Source organism: Pan paniscus, chromosome 14, assembly GCF_029289425.2.
Source record: "Pan paniscus chromosome 14, NHGRI_mPanPan1-v2.0_pri, whole genome shotgun sequence".
Taxonomy (NCBI): Eukaryota; Metazoa; Chordata; class Mammalia; order Primates; family Hominidae; genus Pan; species Pan paniscus.
The window spans coordinates 109,813,572-109,834,141 of NC_073263.2; the positions used below are offsets into that span (position 1 = coordinate 109,813,572).

Here is a 20,570-nt window from a genome sequence, read left to right on the forward strand (position 1 = left end):
TTTAAATTTCTCATTTTCACATATTATACTATATGAAACACTTCTAGGCACTCAGAGACTGTTAATCGTTTTTGTTCTGCTGTGGCTGTGAGTTGTTTAAAACAGGAAGTAGTTTCCACACAGGGCTATAGCAAGGGGGTGGAGGGTGAGAAGCAAAGACATATTTACCTAAGAAGACAAAGCAAGGACACTGCAGTGGCAGCCTCTGCGTGTCACCCTTTGGTGAGCCTCCTGACTGGATCTCGGCGGTGGGCCCTCACCACTCTGCCAAGTTTCATAGTGTGCTCTGAAGCTTAACGCTTAGTACCAGTTAATCTAATTCCTTAGCCACTCATCAAATTAATTTTAGAATAGCCATGTTCAGTAAAGCTTTTGAGCTGGGGATACAAAGACGGTGAGGACAAGGTCCCCACTTCCAGGCAATTTGAACTGAGTCCCTCACTTCAAGTCCATCACCTCTCTTCTCACCTCTTTGGAAATGCAGACCATACCCTGCTGTCTTTATCCTCCTATTATTATTCACACCAATTAGGAGAAATTTGGGGCCAGAGACTGATGATCCTTTAACTGCAGAAATATTCATTAATTGGCAGCTTGCTGGCGAATTGGCTTTGTGAGCTCCATTATAGGGAATTTCCTATGTTTTACATCAATGATAGCATTCATAATAATTCAAATAGGAAGAAAACATGCTTGCCTTAATGCCACTCCTTGTTTTCTCGATTGCCCTCATTGTCGTGAGTTGCTTGTAAAATCAGCTAATAAGAGTGTGTTATGTTTATACCGTATTGTATGGTATATGTATTCATCTGCGAAGACTGCCGTGACAAAATACCACAAACTGGATGGCTTAACTAAAACAGACCTATTTTCTTTTTCTTTTCTTTTTTTTCTTTTTCTTGAAACAGAGTGAGACTCTGGCTGGAGTGCAGTGGCAAGATCTTGGTTCAATGCACCCTCCACCTCCCAGGTTCAAGCAATTCTCATGCCTCAGCCTCCTGAGTAGCTGGGATTATAGGCACCTGCCACCACGCCTGGCTGATTTTGTATTTTTAGTAGAGACGGGGTTTCACCATGTTGGCCAGCCTGGTCTCAAACTCTTAGCCTCAAGTGATCCACCTGCCTCAGCCTCCCAAAGTGCTGGGATTACAGCCACCATGCTCAGCCAGAGACTTATTTTCTCATGGTTCCGGAAGCCAGATATCTGAACGCAAGGAGTCACCAGGGTTTGTTTTTTTCTGAGACCTCTGTCCTTGGCTTGCAGATTGCTCTCCTCCTGCTGTGTTCACAAAAGCCTTTTCTCTGTGCTGCATCTCTGCTGTCTCTTTCTCAACATTAATCCTATTAGATTAGTGCCCAATCTTATCACCTTTAACCTAAATTACCTCTTTAAAGGTTGTGGCACCAAATATTATCATATTGAGGTTTACAGCTTCAAATACGGATGGGGGCACAATTCAGCCCACAGCAATATATCCATCCGTGTGGGTTTCTGCTGCATACACTCCGGGGTTCTGCTTCTGCTTACAACCTCCAGGGATTTATTTCCTGGCTCCCAATGTCAACCTTGAATATCAGGAGTTTGCAGCCACCACTGTGGTTTTATTTAGTGATCTATTATGGATCTACTATCCATTAATTCTTAAATTCTTTGGAGCTCTTTATACTGTCAGCTAGTGTTTCCTCTTGGGTAATAAGTTTGACATGTTGTTTTTTTCTAGAGGAAAATGGTGGCTAGGAGGCAGGACTAAATTGCAACTCCCACTTGGATGGAAAAAGCAGCATGTGGAGACTCACATCGCGAACTTTTGCTCCAAGAACTACCACAGGAAAATACCAAGAGAGCCAAGAGAATCCACAGACACTTTGAAGGAAGCAGATTGCTCCTGCAGGCTCCAGGAGGCAGCCCCCAAACTGTGAGTACCCAAAGTGTGAAGGTATACAAGGGGGCCCGTCCATCCCCAAACATGCACCCTCACTGGGGATCCTGACGGTCCAGATCACGGAAGAAGGATTTGGCCTTCCCTAAAGCTGAGACAATTGAGAGAGCTGAGTGAAATACAAAGGTAGAAGAATCAGCAGAAAGCACCCTGTGGGCTCTCTCGGTCCCCAGGGAAGCCATTTCTGACTTTTTCTCACAGAGGTCTTTGGGGAGGGCTGCAAGAAGAACTGGGAAAAGACCACAGGGAGAAGGAAACTTCCAGCTGAATTTTGTAACAATTTCAATGGAACGCAAAGTTTCCTGGACAGAACTCAGGGAAGGGGGTGAATCAGGAGTGCAGACAAAGCACAGAAGCTGCGGTAGGTGGGGAGGCACAAGACCTGAAAGCCCTGCTTGCTTTCACAGCCAGGAGGCTGGTAGCCTGAGGCAAGTTCTCAGCCCTGCTCACCCACTGTCTGGAAACAAACTCCCTGCTGTTGAGGGGAGCACAATAGGAATGAGACTGGCCCTTGAGTTGCATGGGGAGCTGGGTGAGGGGTGTAATTGCCAACTTTCCCCACTTCCCCGACAACCTGCATGACATAGAAGAGGCAGGTAGAATCCCCCTGGGAGCATAACTCCATTGGCCTGAGGAACCATGCCCCCATCCCCCACAGCAGCTACAGCAAGCCCCAGTCAAGGAGAGTCTGAGCTCAGGCAGGCCTAACCCTGCTCCCACCTGTTGGTCTTTCTCTACCTGCCCTGGTAACCAAAGACAAAAGACTTATTCTCGTGGGAGCTCTAGGGCCCCACCCACTGCCTGATCCACCCTATACTATCACAGCTGATGCTCTCTTGAAGGCAACACCTCCTGGCAAGAGGTCAACCAGCACAAAAATAGTGCAATAAACAAAACTACAACTCACAGTGTCCATTTCATTCCCCTGCCACCTCCACCAGAGCAGGCACTGCTATTTCCAGCTGAGAGACATGAAGACAGTTCACATTACAGGACTCTGTGCAGACACCCCGTAGTACCAGCCTAGAGCCCGGTAGCTCCTCTGGGTGGTTAGACCAAAAAGAGGCATATCAATTACTACAGTTCAACACGCAGGAAGCCACATCCCTAGGAAAGGGGGAGAGCACTACATCAAGGGAGCACCGTGGCCGGGCGCGATTGCTCATGGCTGTAATCCCAGCACTTTGGGAGGCCGAGGTGGGCGGATCATGAGGTCAGGAGATCAAGATCATCCTGGCTAACACGGTGAAACCCCATCTGTACTAAAAAAAAAAAAAAAAAAAAAAAAAAAATTAGCCGGGTGTGGTGGGGGGCGCTGTAGTCCCAGCTACTCAGGAGGCTGAGGCAGGAGAATGGCATGAACCCAGGAGGCGGAGCTTGCAGTGAGCAAGATCACGCCACTGCACTCCAGCCTGGGGGATGGAGCAAGACTCTATCTCAAAAAAAAAAAAAAAAAAAAAAGAGAGAAAAAGGGAGCACCCTGTTGGACAAAGAAATCTGAACAGTAGCTCTTGAGATCCAGATCTTCCCTCTGACGTAGTCTACCCAAATGAGAGGAAACCAGAAAAACAATTCTGGGAATATGATGAAACAAGTTCTTTACCACCCCCAAAAGATCACACTAGCTCATCAGCATTGGATCCAAACCAAGAAGAAATCGCTGAATTGACAGAAAAAGAATTCAGAAGATCGAGTATTAAGCTAATCAAAAAGGCACCAGAGAAAGGTGAAGTCCAACTTAATGAAATCAAAGAAAGGATACAAGATGTGAAGGGAAAAATCTTCAGTGAAATTGAGAGCATAAATAAAAGGAATCACAACTTCTGGAAATAAAGGGCATGCTTAGAGAAATGCAAAATGCACTGGAAGCACTCAGCAATAGAATCAAACAAACAGAATAAAGAACTGCAGAGCTCGAAGACAAGGTTTTCAAATTAACCCAATCCAACAAAGACAAAATAAAAAAGAACTTTAAAACATGAACAAAGCCTCTAAGAAATTTGAGATTATGTAAAACAACCAGACCTAAGAATAATTGGTGTTCCTGAGGAAGAAGAGAAATGTAAAAGTTCGAAAAATGTATTTTCCTTGAATAATCGAGGAAAACTTTGTCAGCTGGGATAGGGATCTAGACATCCAAATACAATAAGCTCAAAGAATATCTGGTAAATTTATTGCAAAAAGATCACTGCCTAGGTACATAGTCGTCAGCTTATCTAAAGTCAAGATGAAGGAAAGAATCTTAAGAGCTGTGAGACAAAATCAACAGGTAACCTATAAAGGAAAATCTATTAGATTAACAGTGGATTTATCAGCAGTAACCTTACAGGTTAGAAGGGATTGGGGCCCTATCTTCAGCCTCCTCAAACAAAACAATTATCATCCAAGAATTTTGTTTCCAGGAAAACTAAACTTCATAAATGAAGGAAAGATACAGTCTTTTTCAGACAAAAAAATGCTGAGAGAATTCACCACTACCAAGCCAACACAACAAGAACTACTAAAAGGAGTCCTAAATCTTGAAACAAATCCTCAAAATACATGAAAATAGAACCTCCTTAAAGCATTAATCTCACAGGACCTATTAAAAAAACACAATAAAAAATAATTAAAAAACCCCAAGGTGTTCAGGCAACAAATAGCATGATGAATAGAACAGTACCTCACATCTCAATACCAACATTGAATGTAAATGGTCTAAAATGCTCCATTTAAAAGATACAGAATAGCAGAATGGATAAGAACTCACCAACCAAGTATCCGCTGTCTTCAGTATCTGCTGTCACCTGACACATAAGGACTCACATAAACTTAAGGTAGAGGGGTGAAAAATGATATTCCATGCAAATGGACACCAAAAGCAAGCAGGAGTAGCCACTCTTGTATCATAAAAAAACAAACTTTACAGCAACAGCATTTAAAAAAGACAAAGAGGGAGGATAATACAATGATAAAAGAACTAGTCCAACAGGAAAATATCACCATCCTAAATATATGCACCTAACACTGGAGCTCCCAAATTTGTAAAACAATTACTACTAGACCTAAGAAATGAGATAGACGACAACGCAATAATAGTGGGGGACTCCAATACTCCACTGACAGAACTACACAGGCCATCAAGACAGAAAGTCAACAAAGAAACAATGTATTTATACCATACCCAAGAACAAATGGACTTAACAGATATTTACAGAACATTCTACTCAACAACTGCAGAATATACATTCTGTTCATCAGCGCATGGAACATTCTCCAAGATAGACCATATCATAGGCCACAAAACAAGTCTCAATACATTTAAGAAAATTAAAACTACATCAAGTACTCTCTCAGAACACAGTGGAATAAAATTGGAAATAACTCCCAAAGTAACCTTCAAAACCATGCAAATAAATGGAAATTAAACTGCTCCTGAATGATCATTGGGTCCACAATGAAATCAAGATAAAGATTAAAAAATTCTTTGAACTAAATGGTAATAGTAACACCACCTAGTAAAACCCCTGGGATACAGCAAAAGCGGTGTTAAGAGTAAAGCTTATAGCCTTAAATGCCTACATCAAAAAAAGCACAAATAGACAATATAAGGTCACACCCCGAGGAACTAGAGAAATAAGAACAAACCAAACCCAAATCCAGCAGAAGAAAATAGATAACAAAGATTAGAGCAGAACTGAATGAAATTAAAACCAAACAAAACAAAAAATACCAAAGATACATGAAACAAAAGGCTGGTTCTCTTTATGAATGAAATTGATAGACCATTAGTGAGATTAACAAGTAAAGAAGAGAGGAAATCCAAATATGCTCAATTAGAAATGAAATGGGAGATATTGCAACCAATACCACAGAAATACAAAAGATTATTCAGGGGTATTATGAACACCTGTGTGTGCATAAACTAGGAAACCTAGAGGAGATGAATAAATTCCTGGACATATACTACCCTCCTAGATTAAACCAGGAAGAAATAGAAAGTCTGAACAGACCAACAGCAGCAGCGAGATTGAAATGGTAATTTTAAAAATTGCCAACAAAAAAAGTCCAAGACCAGATAGATTCACAGCTGAATTCTATCAGACATTCAAAGATTAATTGGTGCCAATTCTATTGACACTATTCCCAAGATAGAAAAAGAGGAAATCCTCCCTAAATCATTCTATAAAGCCAGTATCACCCCAATACCAAAACCAGGAGAGGACATAATAAAAAAAGAAAACTACAGACCAGCATCCCTGATGAACATAGATGCAAAAATCCTTAACAAATTACTAGCTAACTGAATCCAACAGTATATCAAAAAGATAATCCACCATGATCAAATGGGTTTCATACGAGGGATGAAGGGATGGTTTAACATACACAAATCAATAAATGTAATACACAACATAAACATAATTAAAAACTCAAATCACATGAGTATCTCAGTAGATGCAGACAGAGCATTTGACAAGATCCAGCATCACTTTATAATTAAAACCCTCAGCAAAATTGGCATAGAATCGACATACCTTAATGTAATAAAAGCCATCTATGACAAACCCCAGCCAACATCATACTGAACAGGGAAAAGTTGAAAGCATTCCCCCTGAGAACTGGAACAAGACGAGGATGCCCACTGTCACCACTTCTATTCAACACAGCACTGGAAGTCCTAGCCAGAAAAATCAGACAAGAGAAAGAGGAAGTGAAACTGTTGCTGTTTGCTGATGATGTGATTGTGTACCTGGAAAACCCTAAAGACTCATCCAAAAAGCTCCTAGAACTGATAAGTGAATTCAGCAAAGTTTCAATATAACAAAATCAATGTACACCAATCAATAGCTATACTATACATCAACAGTGACCAAGCTGAGAATCAAATCAAGAACTCAACTCCTTTTACAATGGCTGCAAAAAAAGTAATAAAATAAAATAAAATACTTAGTAGTACAATAACCAAGGAGGTGAAAGGCCTCTACAAGGAAAACTATAAAACACTGCTGAAAGAAATCGTTGATGACACAAACAAATGAAAATACATCCCATGCTCATGGATGGATAGAATCAATATTGTGAAAAAGACCTTACTGCCAAAAGCAATCTACAAATTCAATGCAATTTCCATCAAAATACCACGACCATTCTTCACAGAACTAGAAAAAACAATCCTAAAATTCATATGGAACCAAAAAGGAGCCCACATAGCCAAAGCAAGACTAAGCAAAAAGAACAAATCTGGAGGCATCACATTACCTGACTTCAAACTATACTGTAAGGCCATGGTCACCAAAACAGCATAGTACTAGTATAAAAATAGGCACAGAGACCAGTGGAACACAATAGAGAACCCAGAAATAGAGCCAAATACTTACAGCTAACTGATCTTCGACAAAGCAAACAAAAACATAAAGTGGGGAAAAGACACCCTATTCAACAAATGGTACTGGGATAATTGGCAAGCCACGTGTAGAAGAATGAAACTGGATCCTCATAACTCACCTTATGCAAAAATCAACTCAAGATGGATGAAGGTCTTAAACCTAAGACCTGAAACCATAAAAATTTCAGAATATAACAACAGAAAAATCCTTATAGACATTGGCTTAGGCAAAGACTTCATGACCAACAATCCAAAAAGCAAATGCAACAAAAGCAAAGATAAATAGCTGGGACTTAAGCTAAAAAGCTTCTGCACAACAAAAGAAACAATCAGCAGAGTACACAGAAAACCTACAGAGGGGGAGAAAATCTTTGCAATCTATATATCTGAAAAAGGAATCATATCCAGAATCTACAATGAACTAAAAGGAATAAGCAAGAATAAAACAAACAATCCCATCAAAAAGTGGGCTAAGGACATGAATAGACAATTCTCAAAAGAAGATATAAAAATAGGCAACAAACATTTGAAAAAATGTGCAACATAACTAACGATCAGGGAAATGCAAATCAAAACCACAATATGATGCCACTTTATTCCTACAAGAATAGCCATAATCCAAAAATAAAAATAAAAATAAATAGATGTTGGCATAGATGTGGAGAAAAGGGAACACTTTTACACCGTTGGTGGGACAACCACTATGGAAAACAATGTGGAGATTCCTTAAAGAACTAAAAGTAGAACTACCGTTTGATCCAGCCATCCCACCATGAGTATCCAGAGGAAAAGAAGTCATTATATGAGAAAAATACTGGCACAGGCATGTTTATAGCAGCACAATTCACAACTGCAAACATATAGAACCAGCCCAAATGCCCATCAATCAATGAGTGGATAAAGAAATTGTGGTATATATATATACCATGGAATACTACTTAGCCATGAAAATGAAATAATGACATTCATGGAAACCTGAATGGAATTGGAGACCATTATTCTAAGTGAAGTAACTCAGGCATGGAAAAGCAAACATTGTATGTTCTCACTCATGAGTGGGAGCTAAGCTATGAGGATGCAAAGGCATAGAATGATACAATGAACTTTGAGGACTTGAGGGAAAAGGTGGGAGGGAGAGTGAGGGATATAAAAGTACAAATTGGGTACAGTGTATACTGCTGGGGTGATGCGTGCACCAAAATCTCAGAAATCAGCACTGAAGAACTTACTCATGTAAACAAACACCACCTGTTTCCCAAAAACCTATGGAAATAAAAAATAAAATAAAGTATGTTTTATTTAGAGAAAAAAATAGTTTGACAGGTTGTTTTCTTCCAAAGATGATAAGCTTAACAATGGAGGATATAGACCTTGATGCTGGACTTAGATGCTCACTAATTTAAGGAATCGCCATCAACAAAGAAGGAAAGAGAGAGAAAAGACTTGGGAAATGAGTTTGGTGGTTGGTGGAGGAGGCATGGGAGTTATCTTGAATATTTAAAGTGCTGTCTTTAAGAAGCAGCATTAGCTTTTTCTGTTCTGTATCTACTAGGCTCAAGTTGAGGCATTTTTTTTTTTTTTTTTGGACAAGGGGGATATTTTTCTAGGAAGTATAGATGAAGTGTAACCGGCTACCTTACCATTAGTCAGAGCATTCTGGTGACATCAGCATTTCCCTCACTAAATATGCTGCAGAGCCCTATCTACCTTCTCAACATTAACACCCAGCAACGAGGAGAGGAGAGAGGCCTGGGGAAGACAGCCACCACCAAGTGCCCAAAGGTCGAAAGAGGACGTTTGTGGGAAGTAGACATTTGTGAATGTGGATTTAGAAGATTTTTCCCTGTGATGAGCTGAGTCATGGGTGAGAGCTGGAGAAAACAGAGGTAAGGCACATGATTTCAAGTGGTTTGATGGCAAAAGGTAACATTTTTCAACTGATTTGATGATGAAGGAAGCGGGAGCAGTAGCTGGAGGGGCATCTCTGGCACATTAACAGGCTGAAATCAGGAGCCAGAGAAGGGGTTTGAAGATGGAGAAGAGGGAGGCAACGTGGGGTCCAGGAGGGCTGGAAGGGTGTGGACAGGCAGTGTGAGGACTGCTCTAGCTGAGGCAGGCTGGAAAAATCTCAAGATGGCGCAGAGGTCAAATGCAGTGAAGAAAAGTACAATGATGCCTGAGACTATTTCCTTTGTAAGGTGTGCTAGATAAGTTTACGGACTGCACAGAGTGTGCTGGATTCAGGGCTAAATGCTCTCATCCTCTTTCGGCTCCTTCTTCCTCATGGAAATTTGCCTCAGATCTCTGTGTTGCTGTCCAGGAATAACTTGTGCCATGTGCAGTTTGATTTCTGTTGCCAGCAGTGGGTCCCTTCTCCTCTCTCTCTCCACCCTTTTTCCAGCAACACAGGCAGCCCAGGGGCTGAGCAGGTCCTCCTACCTGATCCATCCCTCTGTCTACAAGCTCTCCTGTCACAAGTGAGTGGCTGACAGCCTCCAGAAAACACCAGTCAGTTACACTGTGATGTGCAGTCTGGCCAGGGCTCAGTGGAGAAGCCCACACTCATTTATCCATCACTGAATGTCGGTTGTGCCTCAGGAAATAGTCTGGTTTCCAGATACAGACTGGCCAAGAAAATGGACGTGATTAGTCCTCTTTTGGTCCGTATAATGTGAAGACGGTCATGTGAGCTAATGTGTGCTGAGCAAAGGGAGGATTTGGATTCTTTTGCTTTATCGGTCAATCCTCTTCTCCCATCAAATCAATGTGGAAATCAACAGAGTCCCAATGGCCTTCTTTGGTAAAGCCCTTGGTAGTTCTATTTTTTAAGCAGTTTAATAAAGATCACAATGAATGAGATTGCAGGTAATTAATGATTTAGTGAACTGTTTGCAGTACTATTGAACATGAGCTGCAGAATTATGAAATGGTAGGTTGGTCCTTCCCTACCTCTCTCCAACACCCCCACCCCATCACCTGAAAAACCTCACTCTGCTGCCTGTGAGCCAGTACGAGAGTTTGAGAGACAGATTTTCAGAGCCTCATTTTCTGCCCTTTGAATGGCGAAAAAGCATTTTCTTTAAACTGAATACTTGCAAGCCTCATCTCATTGAAGTTTTTGGATGAGAAGCTCCGGTTAAGCTGAAATTATTATGGCCTTCACATTGTTTCCTAAACCAACTGCTTTAACTCAGGGTGGAAAATGCATCTACATTTCTTTTTCTTTCTTTCCATTTCTAATTAGATTTTGAGTTTAATAATGAATTAAGTTTAATAGGCCCTGAGCACTAGAGGCAGCCTTTTTGAATTTCGCTTACTTTTGTTTGAACTGGAGTAGCCATGCATCACCAGGAGTAAACGAATTCATCTGTATTGTGAATTGTATTAATAAAAAACCATGGAAATGGTAGAATTTTAATGATTAGATTACTATTATCTAGAAATATTATAACTTTAATGATTGTGTTATTTTATTTATCTTAAAGTCTCAAATCATCATTTTCTTTTAAATTAATGCACCAGACCAAAACAATGTGATGAATCAGGGAATATTTGATATTTTAAGGACCATCCATATTTTACACTTTAACTAGAAAAAGCTTTCTGTAAATCTTCACCCACACACTTTTCTTTGAACTTACCAGCTATGAATTTATAATTGCGGAGAAGCATGTATATGTATCTAAAATGGCAGTTGGGATGGAATAATTTGTATTTGATTTTGATTAATTTCAATTGGACACCAGTATTTTTGCTTATATAGGAAATTACTTTCTTGGCCATGAAGATTTTGCACATCTCTCTAATTGGAGTCCCTTAACCCTTCCTCTGAAATGGCACAGGGCTTTACTTTTACATATTCGGTGTATCTTATGTGCTTGAAGAGCAGCTTTCTATCCTGACAGCAGCGTGGGAGCTAGAGTCCAAGGAAACTGGTTTGAATTCCAACTGCGCTCATTTTAGATCTGCATACTTGAGCAAGTGCTTAAATTTCCTGGGTCTCAGTTTCCTGATCTGTGAAACAGGGATGCTAATTTACAGGAGGGTTGGTGTGCAAATGAGAGACAAGCTGATAAAACACGGAGTTCTCTTCCTGCCCACAGTGGTCAGGCAATTATTTTGCCGATGCGTCTGCCTCTGTCACTAGACAGGTGCTGATCAGGGTAAAGGCTATTTCTGTCTCATTCACTTTTCTGTCCTCATTCCTTAGCACAGTGTTTTACTTACAGAAGAGATCAGTTCATGTTTCTTGATTGAGAAAATTAAATAAAGCCCATCATAAACTCTAACAAGAAAATCCAAAAAGGTGTGAAATTCCTACTTTCTTGCCCTACACCAATTTCTTTCTATATGTGATGCTAGTTTGTAAATAGATGAAGGCACTTACATTACGCATTAGCTAAGGTCTTATCTAGAGGGTAAAATAATTTTCACATCTCAAGTAAACAGAGAGAGTTGAAATGGCCACAAAGAATTTCTTGTGCATTCTATGTTGTTTCCTATATCCATAATTCTCATTGTGTCAACACAGTGGTTCAAAAGAGCTTGTCAATAAGCTTAGTAAATACTCCACATAAGTTACAATTCAGATAACAAAAAGTTTGATGTAAAGGTGCTATTTTTTCATTTCTCATGGGTAGTCATTGTGAGAGATTGTGACTTCTGTTTAAAATGTAAGACTTATTTTCTAATACCATGCCCGTATGAATTCAATAAGTACAATTATTTCTCCCATGCCGGTTCTTGGATTCAAACATCATAGAACATGACTAATTCATGAAGTAATGGAATTGGCTACATGTTTTAATTAAGAAGCTTGGGGCACATGCACTTTGCTTTTTTTCCCCCATCTATAGTTCATATATTTTTTCCTTTGGAGATGTATGATAAGGATGAGAGTTGCCTGTCAGAATGAGAGTTGGAGAACTTCTGCTTACAGAAGTCAATATTAAGTGTCTACTAAAATGGACTAGATCTCTACCAGACAAAGCTGCAGAATAAAATAAGTGATAATAACTACAAAAGCTGGACCCTCCTCTGATAAGTGTATAACGCCTGATCAAAGTCTTCCTCCTCTGACAAGCAAAAGCAGGGGGTGGAAGGGCAAAGAAAAAGTAAAAGTAGGAGCCTTCACTTTCCCAGTTAAAAATGAGAGAAAACGTTGCCGACCACCCCACCCTCATTGTCTCAGAGCACTTTGTCCAGAAAACTTGTATATTCTTTCTCTGTCTTTTCTAAAGATATGTACATATTTTTAAAAGCTAACATGGCCAATTTCACAACCTGGGAGTGTCTTTCCCAAAGACCTAGGAGCCATAGCTTGGAAATGTAAACAACAAGGAAGATGGCGACCCTGTCTCTCATCTGCTGTGGGAGGGTAGGAACTTCATTTAGGTGAGCACCTTGTTCCAGGTTGTTAAACTGCTTCCAGTCATAAAGATAAGAGAGTTTATTTTTCCTTTATATAGAGCTAATTAAGTAACATGGATGGTCACCCCAAATACCAGGTGGTTTAAATGAATTACGTGTAACAAATGCTACCACCGAGCCCTCTTACTTGAAGACTAATGGTTGTTATTCTGGAGAGTATGTAGGTTGTGTATCCGTGACTATACAAAAGGGTGAGGTTTCTTTCTGTCTTTGCAATCTCTTAGCAGATTACCTGCCACATGCATCACTTTCTCAATTAATGCTCATTCAATGATAAAACCATTTTTTTTTTCTCTACTAACTTTGTGGAGAGGATTTCTCGGTTGGATTCAATTCTGGTTTTTATATTCCCCAACAAACGCTAAAGCTTGGGGAACTACGTGATTTATTTGTTATTTTTATTGCATCATGAAGATGACAAGATTTGTTCCTAGAACATTTTTTCTTTGTTTGTAGAAATACAATTTATTTTCTAGTGGAGTGGGTGAGCAAATTAACCCTCTCATCTCTGGTGGAATACTGTAACTCAGTTGCCTCTTTCAGTCACTGTTGAGATCTCCTATCAATCTAATGGTTTTCTCTAGCTGAGCCTTAAGGCCTTTCAGTTCATCCCAATGTGTCCATAGGTGATTTGATCAATAGTGTTTAGTCAAGTGTAAACTGGGCCCCAAGACAATTTAGTCAAAATAATAACATACACATATATTCTCTGAATAGTGACTCTTCTGGTGTGTCACTAGAGTTTGTAGCTCTGTATTTAAACAATTTCTTCAAATTTCAGATCTTTATCAGTATCTTCAATTTCTTTTTCAAAAAAGAAATTTAAAAAAAGGATTTAATTTTATTTTTCTAGACTGTAGTAGAGAAATAAAATTATCCACCTCTCAGAAAAACACCCACAACACTAACTGCCCAGAGATTCAGACTTCCCAGTGTTTGGGCATCTGAGTATTTTTCACATTTTTGTTATTGCAAAGAGAACAAAGCAGCAATAAATGAATATACATTTAAAAATACTTTTAGAAGGAATAAATAGAAATCACTCCCTCCAAATTCTTACTAGCACCTACATATTTTTAAAAAATCATTTTTACAAACACTGTACTTTAAAAAAACAACACCATTTGAAGAATATTCATTTTCAATTAGGTTTTATGTTGAACATCTTACTATCAGTTCAATTCCAATAAGCCAAATTGCTTTCACTAAATTGCTTTCAGCCTAATCATATGCTATTTCTTAATCCAGTGATTCTTGTAACTAGCACCAATCAATTGGAGTAATCTTAAAGAATTCATTTTCATTATTGGAGTAATCATAAAGCGTTCTTTTTCATTAGAGACGTTGTATTTTAGGATAAATTAATCATTTGCTTGGGATTTATAAGAAAAGAAATTTAGGATTTAAGAACAATTTTCGGATTGCAGGGCATTCCCCATATTCTGTTGCTTGTTTAAGAAGTGTAAGCCCTTAGCCGCGCCTGAACAAACAATGGGCCCTTAGGCCAAACATCAGTGACAGTAAAATGTTACTGAGCAGAAATCTAACTTCCAGTATTACAACATTGTAGCAAAGATAACTTTTTCTGAGAAGAGGGATGGGGTACAATAAAAGGGAAGTAATTATTTATTTAAACTAATTGTGAGCTCTGATGACCTTTGACAATTATCTCTCAACTAATTTTAATATTAGAAGAAATACTTCCTTGAGCATCGGTCTTGAACTTCACTCACCCAAATTCCAATTGCTTAAAAAATTAATACACTTTTTTATGTGGCTTAATTTTTAACAAAGAGCAACTGAAGGCAGGAGAACATTTGGCTTCAATCGCATCCTGATTCTTAATTTTGAACACAAAAGGCTGCTTTATTTCTCTTCAGTGATTACCACTAGATGGGGCAAGCCAGCAGTGACTCTTCCCACTCCTAAGTAGCCCATAATAGAAAGCTTTTTTCTCAGGAACTGCAGTCATCTCAAACACTCATATAATATATTAATTGTCTCTTTAAAAAGAGAAGATGGTAATGTAATTGTGATTAAGCCTAGCCTCATGTTCTACCTGTTTTGTGTTTTGGGTAGCCCTGGGCGGGGTCCCTGTTCCTTCCCTTTCCTGACACACTTGTTTCTTCTAAGGAATTGAAGGAAATCACCAGGACTTTGAGGTGGTTAATTTCAGCAGAGCAAGAGATAATGTAAATGCTGATGATTTTGGAAACCAAGGAGTATAGGAGGGCATGTAATATTGGTATCTTAATATTTTATCTTAAAGGCCAAAGAAGGGAGACCTGAGCTTTCAAAACTCTCTAAGACGAAGATCAATTTTGACATCTTGTCCTTGTTACCTAGGAGAGAAAAGGAAAAATGGAAGCATAGAGGAAGGAACTGAGATTTTGGCTGACAATGTAGAAACAAAAACTGACTTTGCCTTGCTTTTGCTATGACTAAGAACTTCCTGGGCCGCAACAGTCTGAAAAAAAAATACAGTGTACCTTGAGATAAGCCAAGAGATAACAGATCATTCTTACTGGTTCTGATACCTAAAATAATAAAACCTTGACTATTTTGCATAAATATGGACTTCATGACAAAAAATTTTATTCTCGATTTTTTACATATTGATATCTGAATATATATTATGAACTTTGTGAATATCATAACTGCACGAGAAATTGCTTTTTCCGGAAAGTGTAGACTACTATAAACTTACTAAACATTGTGATTTGCAACTGTTAAAAATATTTATGTTTTATGTTTGTTGAGCCAGGTTTTCTGAAGTCTGACTCCCCTAGAACTCCTTGCAAATAAAACCTTTTCTTTTCTAAGTGACTGCCTCTGAGTCTTCCTTTGACAACATTTTCAACACATACACTGCATGCGAAGAAGTCTGATAAAGAAGAAATCTTGCTTTCAGAAATAACAATCCGATTTGAGGTAACCCTCAGGTTAGACAGTTTTTCCTTTGATTTATTTAAGCAACATCTTTTTAGAATCTTTTTATCGTTACTTCCAATCAAAAAGCAGAGACCACAGCCTATAATTCTGGAGTATTTTCAGCCTGGCACATTTTGCTAGGCAACTTCCAATATGCTTTCTCTTCTTTTTTGGTAACAGAAGTTTATGCCAGGTTAATTACTTCTCAGAAGGTTACATTGCTCAGTGTCCCACCCTGAAGATGGATGTGGCTATTTGATATATTTATAGGCAACAGAAGGTAATGGAAAATGTGAACAGTTTTGGTGAAACTTCCCTAAAAGTTATCTAGCTCCTGTTCTTTACTGTTTTCTTCTTTGCCCATTACCATTTCCTGTTAGCTGGAATAGTGTCATAGCCGGTGCTGGAGTAATAGTTTTGATTTATGAGATGAATTTGGAAAAGATAACCATGCACAACTGAGACAAAATAGAACTTGGCTCTCTGAGCATATTGTAGAACAGTAAACCAGCTGTGGATATACCCTCCCTGAATTCCATGAGAAAGAATGAATTGAATTAATTTCATTAATTTCTATCTGTATAAATCACTGTTTCTTTGTTGTTGTTTGTTTGTTTGTTTGTTTTTTGAAACACTTTGTCTCCCAGGCTGGAGTGCACTGGCACATTCTGGGCTCACTGCAGCCTCCACCACCTGAGTTCAAGCCATTCTCCTGCCTCAGCCTTCCGAGTAGCTGGAATTACAGGCATGCTCCACTACACCTGGCTAATTTTTGTATTTTTAGCAGAGACAGGGTTTCACTATGTTGGCCAGGCTGGACTAGAACTCCTGACCTCAAGTGACTCACCCACCTCGGCCTCCCAAAGTGCTGGGATTACAGGCATGAGCCACTGTGCCCAGCCCATTTCAGGCATTTTATGAGTTGCATTTTGTCCCTCCGAAAATGATCTGGTCAAGGTCTTACCCCACTACCTCAGGATGTGCTCTTCTTTGGAGATGGGGTCTTTACCGAAGTAACCAAGTTAATGTGAGGTCGTTAGTATAAGCCCCAATCCAAAAAGACTGGTGTCTTTATAGAAGGAGAATTTGGACACAGGTGCACCCACTGGGAGAATGCCAGGTAAACATGGAAACAGCTCTCTACAAGCCAAGAAGAAAGGCCTGAGACAGAGCCTTCCCACACAGCCCTCAAAAGGAACCACCTTGACACCTCAATCTTGGATTTCTAGCCTCAAGAACTCTGATATAATACATCTCTGTAGTTTAAGCAGCCCAGTCCATACTTTCTTATGGCAGCCCTAGAAAAGTAATACAGGGCCTGAGTATCAATAAGCATTTTTCAGGAATCATTCTAAGTGCTTCAAGTTGAGAGGATTTAACACATGAAGTGAAGGTTAGAAACCTGTCAGAATGCCTGGGAAAGTAAACAGAAAGGAAAATGGCTGCTGGTTTCATGAAGTCAAGAATCGCAGGAACACATGGCTGGCTGATGATCTCAGCCACCTCCGGACCAACGCAGGTGATCTGCAGGAACGTCCTTGGAAGCGGCAGCTTCCCGCACTCCATATCCACTGGCTGTGGGAGCTCACACATCTGCCTGCTCCTGATGGAAGCATAGAGGCTGCCACTCCTCTTCTTGCTTCTGATGCCTGAGTGGGTGCCTCCTGGTGGTGCAGTCTAAGTTAAAATCCTGCTGGCAACCGGAAAATGTAGGTTTCAGGGTTTCAGCCCCTGTAAATACAAGGGAGAATATAGAAGTGGGCAGAAGTATTCCTGTGATGGAAATAGGAAATCCACCGCAGCCTCCGTTACTCATAAATACAGCTAATGAAACTTAGTAAACATTTTACATCTACGAAAAACTCTGTGTTCCCTTTCTCACTATGTGACCCTTTGGCAGTATTTACAAAGTATAACTGTGAAGTCGGTTTCAAAAGTATGCTTCATATCCTCCAGTTCCATGGGCAGGCTTTGTAATCAGCCAAATGGGATCAAACCCAGATCCTTAATTTACCAGCTGCATGGCTTGGGAGACTCACTTAAGCTAGGTGTGCCACCGTATCTGTAAAATGGGACTACTAACAGTATATATCTTCAATAATTGTGAGGTCTGAATGACATGAAATATGTGGAATAATTTTCAGTGTGGTCCATCCTAAGTGTTCCATAAATGTTGGATCTTTGTGTTATTGCTGTGATTTACTTCATGCCTTTGGTGTGAATTTAGTTGTTTATGTATCAGCCTGTCCGCTGAGACTGTTGAGCTCTCCTAAGGTCGGGAGTCTTACGTTTTATATTTTCTCCCAGTGAGTGGTAGGCAGTGTATTATTCTCAAGACACTGAGGTGGTTCTTATCTAATATCTGTAATTCTAAAAGTTTTCAAGATTTTTAAATTAATTCAACCAACCATTCTTTCAACAATTTTGAGGTTAAAACTTCTAACATATCCTTGATCACCTCAATTCTGGTATTTCTATATTCCTGTACAAAAAGAAATGTACAGACAGTGTGGTGAAACTTTACAAAAGATTAAGTGTTGGGATGGGGAAGGGGGGGCATAAGTAATAAGAGGGCTTAAATCTGCCTGGAAAAGGTGTTTATTCATTATGTCCTCATATGATATGTTAAGGAGTTCAACCTTACTGGGAGGCAATGGGAATTAAATAAGGGATTTATTGTGAATGATAAAGTGATATTATTACTTTTACTTTTTTAAATTATACTTTAAGTTTTAGGGTACATGTGCACAACGTGCACGTTTGTTACATAGGTATACATTTACTTTTAAGATTACATTGGAATCACTGCCATAGATGGTTTGTCGGAGTGAGAGAGGAAAAGAAAATTAGTTAAGAGGGCTTGAACTTTGGCGGTCATGGAGAGAGAGGGGAGAAGTGAATGGGCTGTGCAGATGCTGAGCAGGCAGAGCTGACAGGAAGAATGGCCCTTGTGCAGGTGCGGCAGACCCGGTGACTCAGAAAGAAGTGTGAAAGGGAGGCGTGTAACTCAGAGGGAGAGAGCATCCTCGGTGTGGTTGACCTTCGTGGGGGCAGCTTCAATCCTGCAGGAGCATAAGGCTGATTGCTGGAGATCAATAAATGCATGGAAGATAAGATAGTGGGGGTGTTGGGCAGATTTCACTTCATTCAGTAAGTTTACCTGCAAAAGGAAGAAGAGAGAAAAGGCAGCAGTAGCATGAAAATGTGTCGATTTTGTCAATTGGAGCATTCTGTATATTCTGTTCAATGGATGGCGCTTTATTTTACTGCTTAACTATAAAAGCCATTGACTGCATGATTAAGTACATAATGCCAATAAAAATGACCTTCCATCCTGTTGTTTTTTAATCACCAAATGACTCCCTGGCTGTCAGTAATAATGAATTCATACACACCAACAATAACAAAATGTTTATTTAGGACAGGACCTCACGTGAGGCCAGCCTTCCTAAGGAAGTGAACAGTTACCTGCTTTAAGGAACTGTTTGCAAATGGACCCCCTGTCTTATCTCTCACAAACCAAAAACTCCTTTTCAAACAAAAAACCTGGGCATATTTTGCCAGCAACAAATCTGGGAAAATATCTTAGTAGGAACTGGGAAACACTGCATTAGAATCTGAACCCTTCAGTAGCTCGAAGTCACCATGCTTTCTTTTTTTTCTTTATAGTACAATTTGTTTTTCAGAAGAGTTTTACATTTACAGAAAAAAAGAGAAAATAATATAGTTTTTATATACTCTGTCCCATATGTTACAAATACTAAAGCAATGTTGATATATTATTATGAACCATATTTCTTTTTTTATTATTATACTTCAAGTTCTAGGGTACATGTGCGCAACGTGCAGGTTTGTTACACAGGTGTACACGTGCCATGTTGGTGTGCTGCACCCATCAACTCGTCATTTACTTTAGGTATTTCTCCTAAGGCTATCCCTCCCCCAGCCCCGGTGTGTGATGTTCCCCGCCCTGTGTCCAAGTGTTCTCATTGTTCAGTTCCCACCTATGAGTGAGAACATGCAGTGTTTGGTTTTCTGTCCTTGTGATAGTTTGCTCAGAATGATGGATTATGAACCATATTTCATCTTTTACTCAGGTTTCCTTGGTTTTTACCTGTTATCCTTTTTCTGTTCCAGGATCCCATTCAGGATACCACATGGCATCTGGGTGTCTGTCCCTTTAGGCTCCTTGTGGCTGTGCCAGTTTCTCGGATGTTCCTTGCTCCTTGTGTGCAATGACTTTGATAGTTTTGAGGAGTACTGCTCAGGGATTTTGCAGGATGCCTGCTATTGGGATTTGTCTGATGTTTTTCTCATGAGAAGAGTGGGATGAGGAGTTACTGGGGGGAAGACCACAGAGTAAAAGTCGCACTGTTATAACATCCTATGCAGTGGAGATATTATCAACATGATTTTTAACTCTTAATGTTGACCTTGAGCACCAGGAAGGAAGTCACTAAGTGCAGCCCACACCAAGGAATGCGAAGTTAGGCTTCACCTCTTTGCAGGGGTGGGGGGCAGATATCTACATAAATTATGGGAAATTTTACTGTATGAGAGATTTGTCTCTTCTCCCATATTTATTAATTTATTCAACCATTTATATCTTTTGAATCGGTGGATGTTTATATTTGGGTTATAATCCGACATTACTTAATGCTCAAAATGTTTCAGCTTTGGCCTTTGTTGATACTTTCAGCTGGCTCCTGTACTCTTCTGACATGTCCTATTACCCTGACACTTTCTTTTCTTTTCTTTTTTAACACTTTGTTACTTTCTGCTCATAGTTTATATGGGTGTATATGTCTCTCTCTCTCTCTCTCTGTGTCTGTGTGTGTGTGTGTGTGTGTGTGTGTGTGTGTGTGTGGTTAAGGGGAAACTGTCTAGGCTTGTACTTGGGGCTC

General features: G+C 39.7%; 1 long non-coding RNA gene across 3 annotated transcripts in view; it reads left to right on the top strand.

The window, feature by feature from the left end:
• The first annotated feature begins 8,341 nt into the window (after nucleotides 1-8,341).
• The window catches only part of LOC129393662 (uncharacterized), a 111,922-nt gene continuing 99,693 nt past the window's right edge, over nucleotides 8,342-20,570 (top strand). For all 3 annotated transcript variants that reach the window (XR_008620703.1, XR_010109648.1, XR_008620704.1), the window contains exon 1: nucleotides 8,342-9,191. This is a non-coding gene — a long non-coding RNA (uncharacterized LOC129393662). The remainder of the gene's footprint in view (nucleotides 9,192-20,570) is intronic.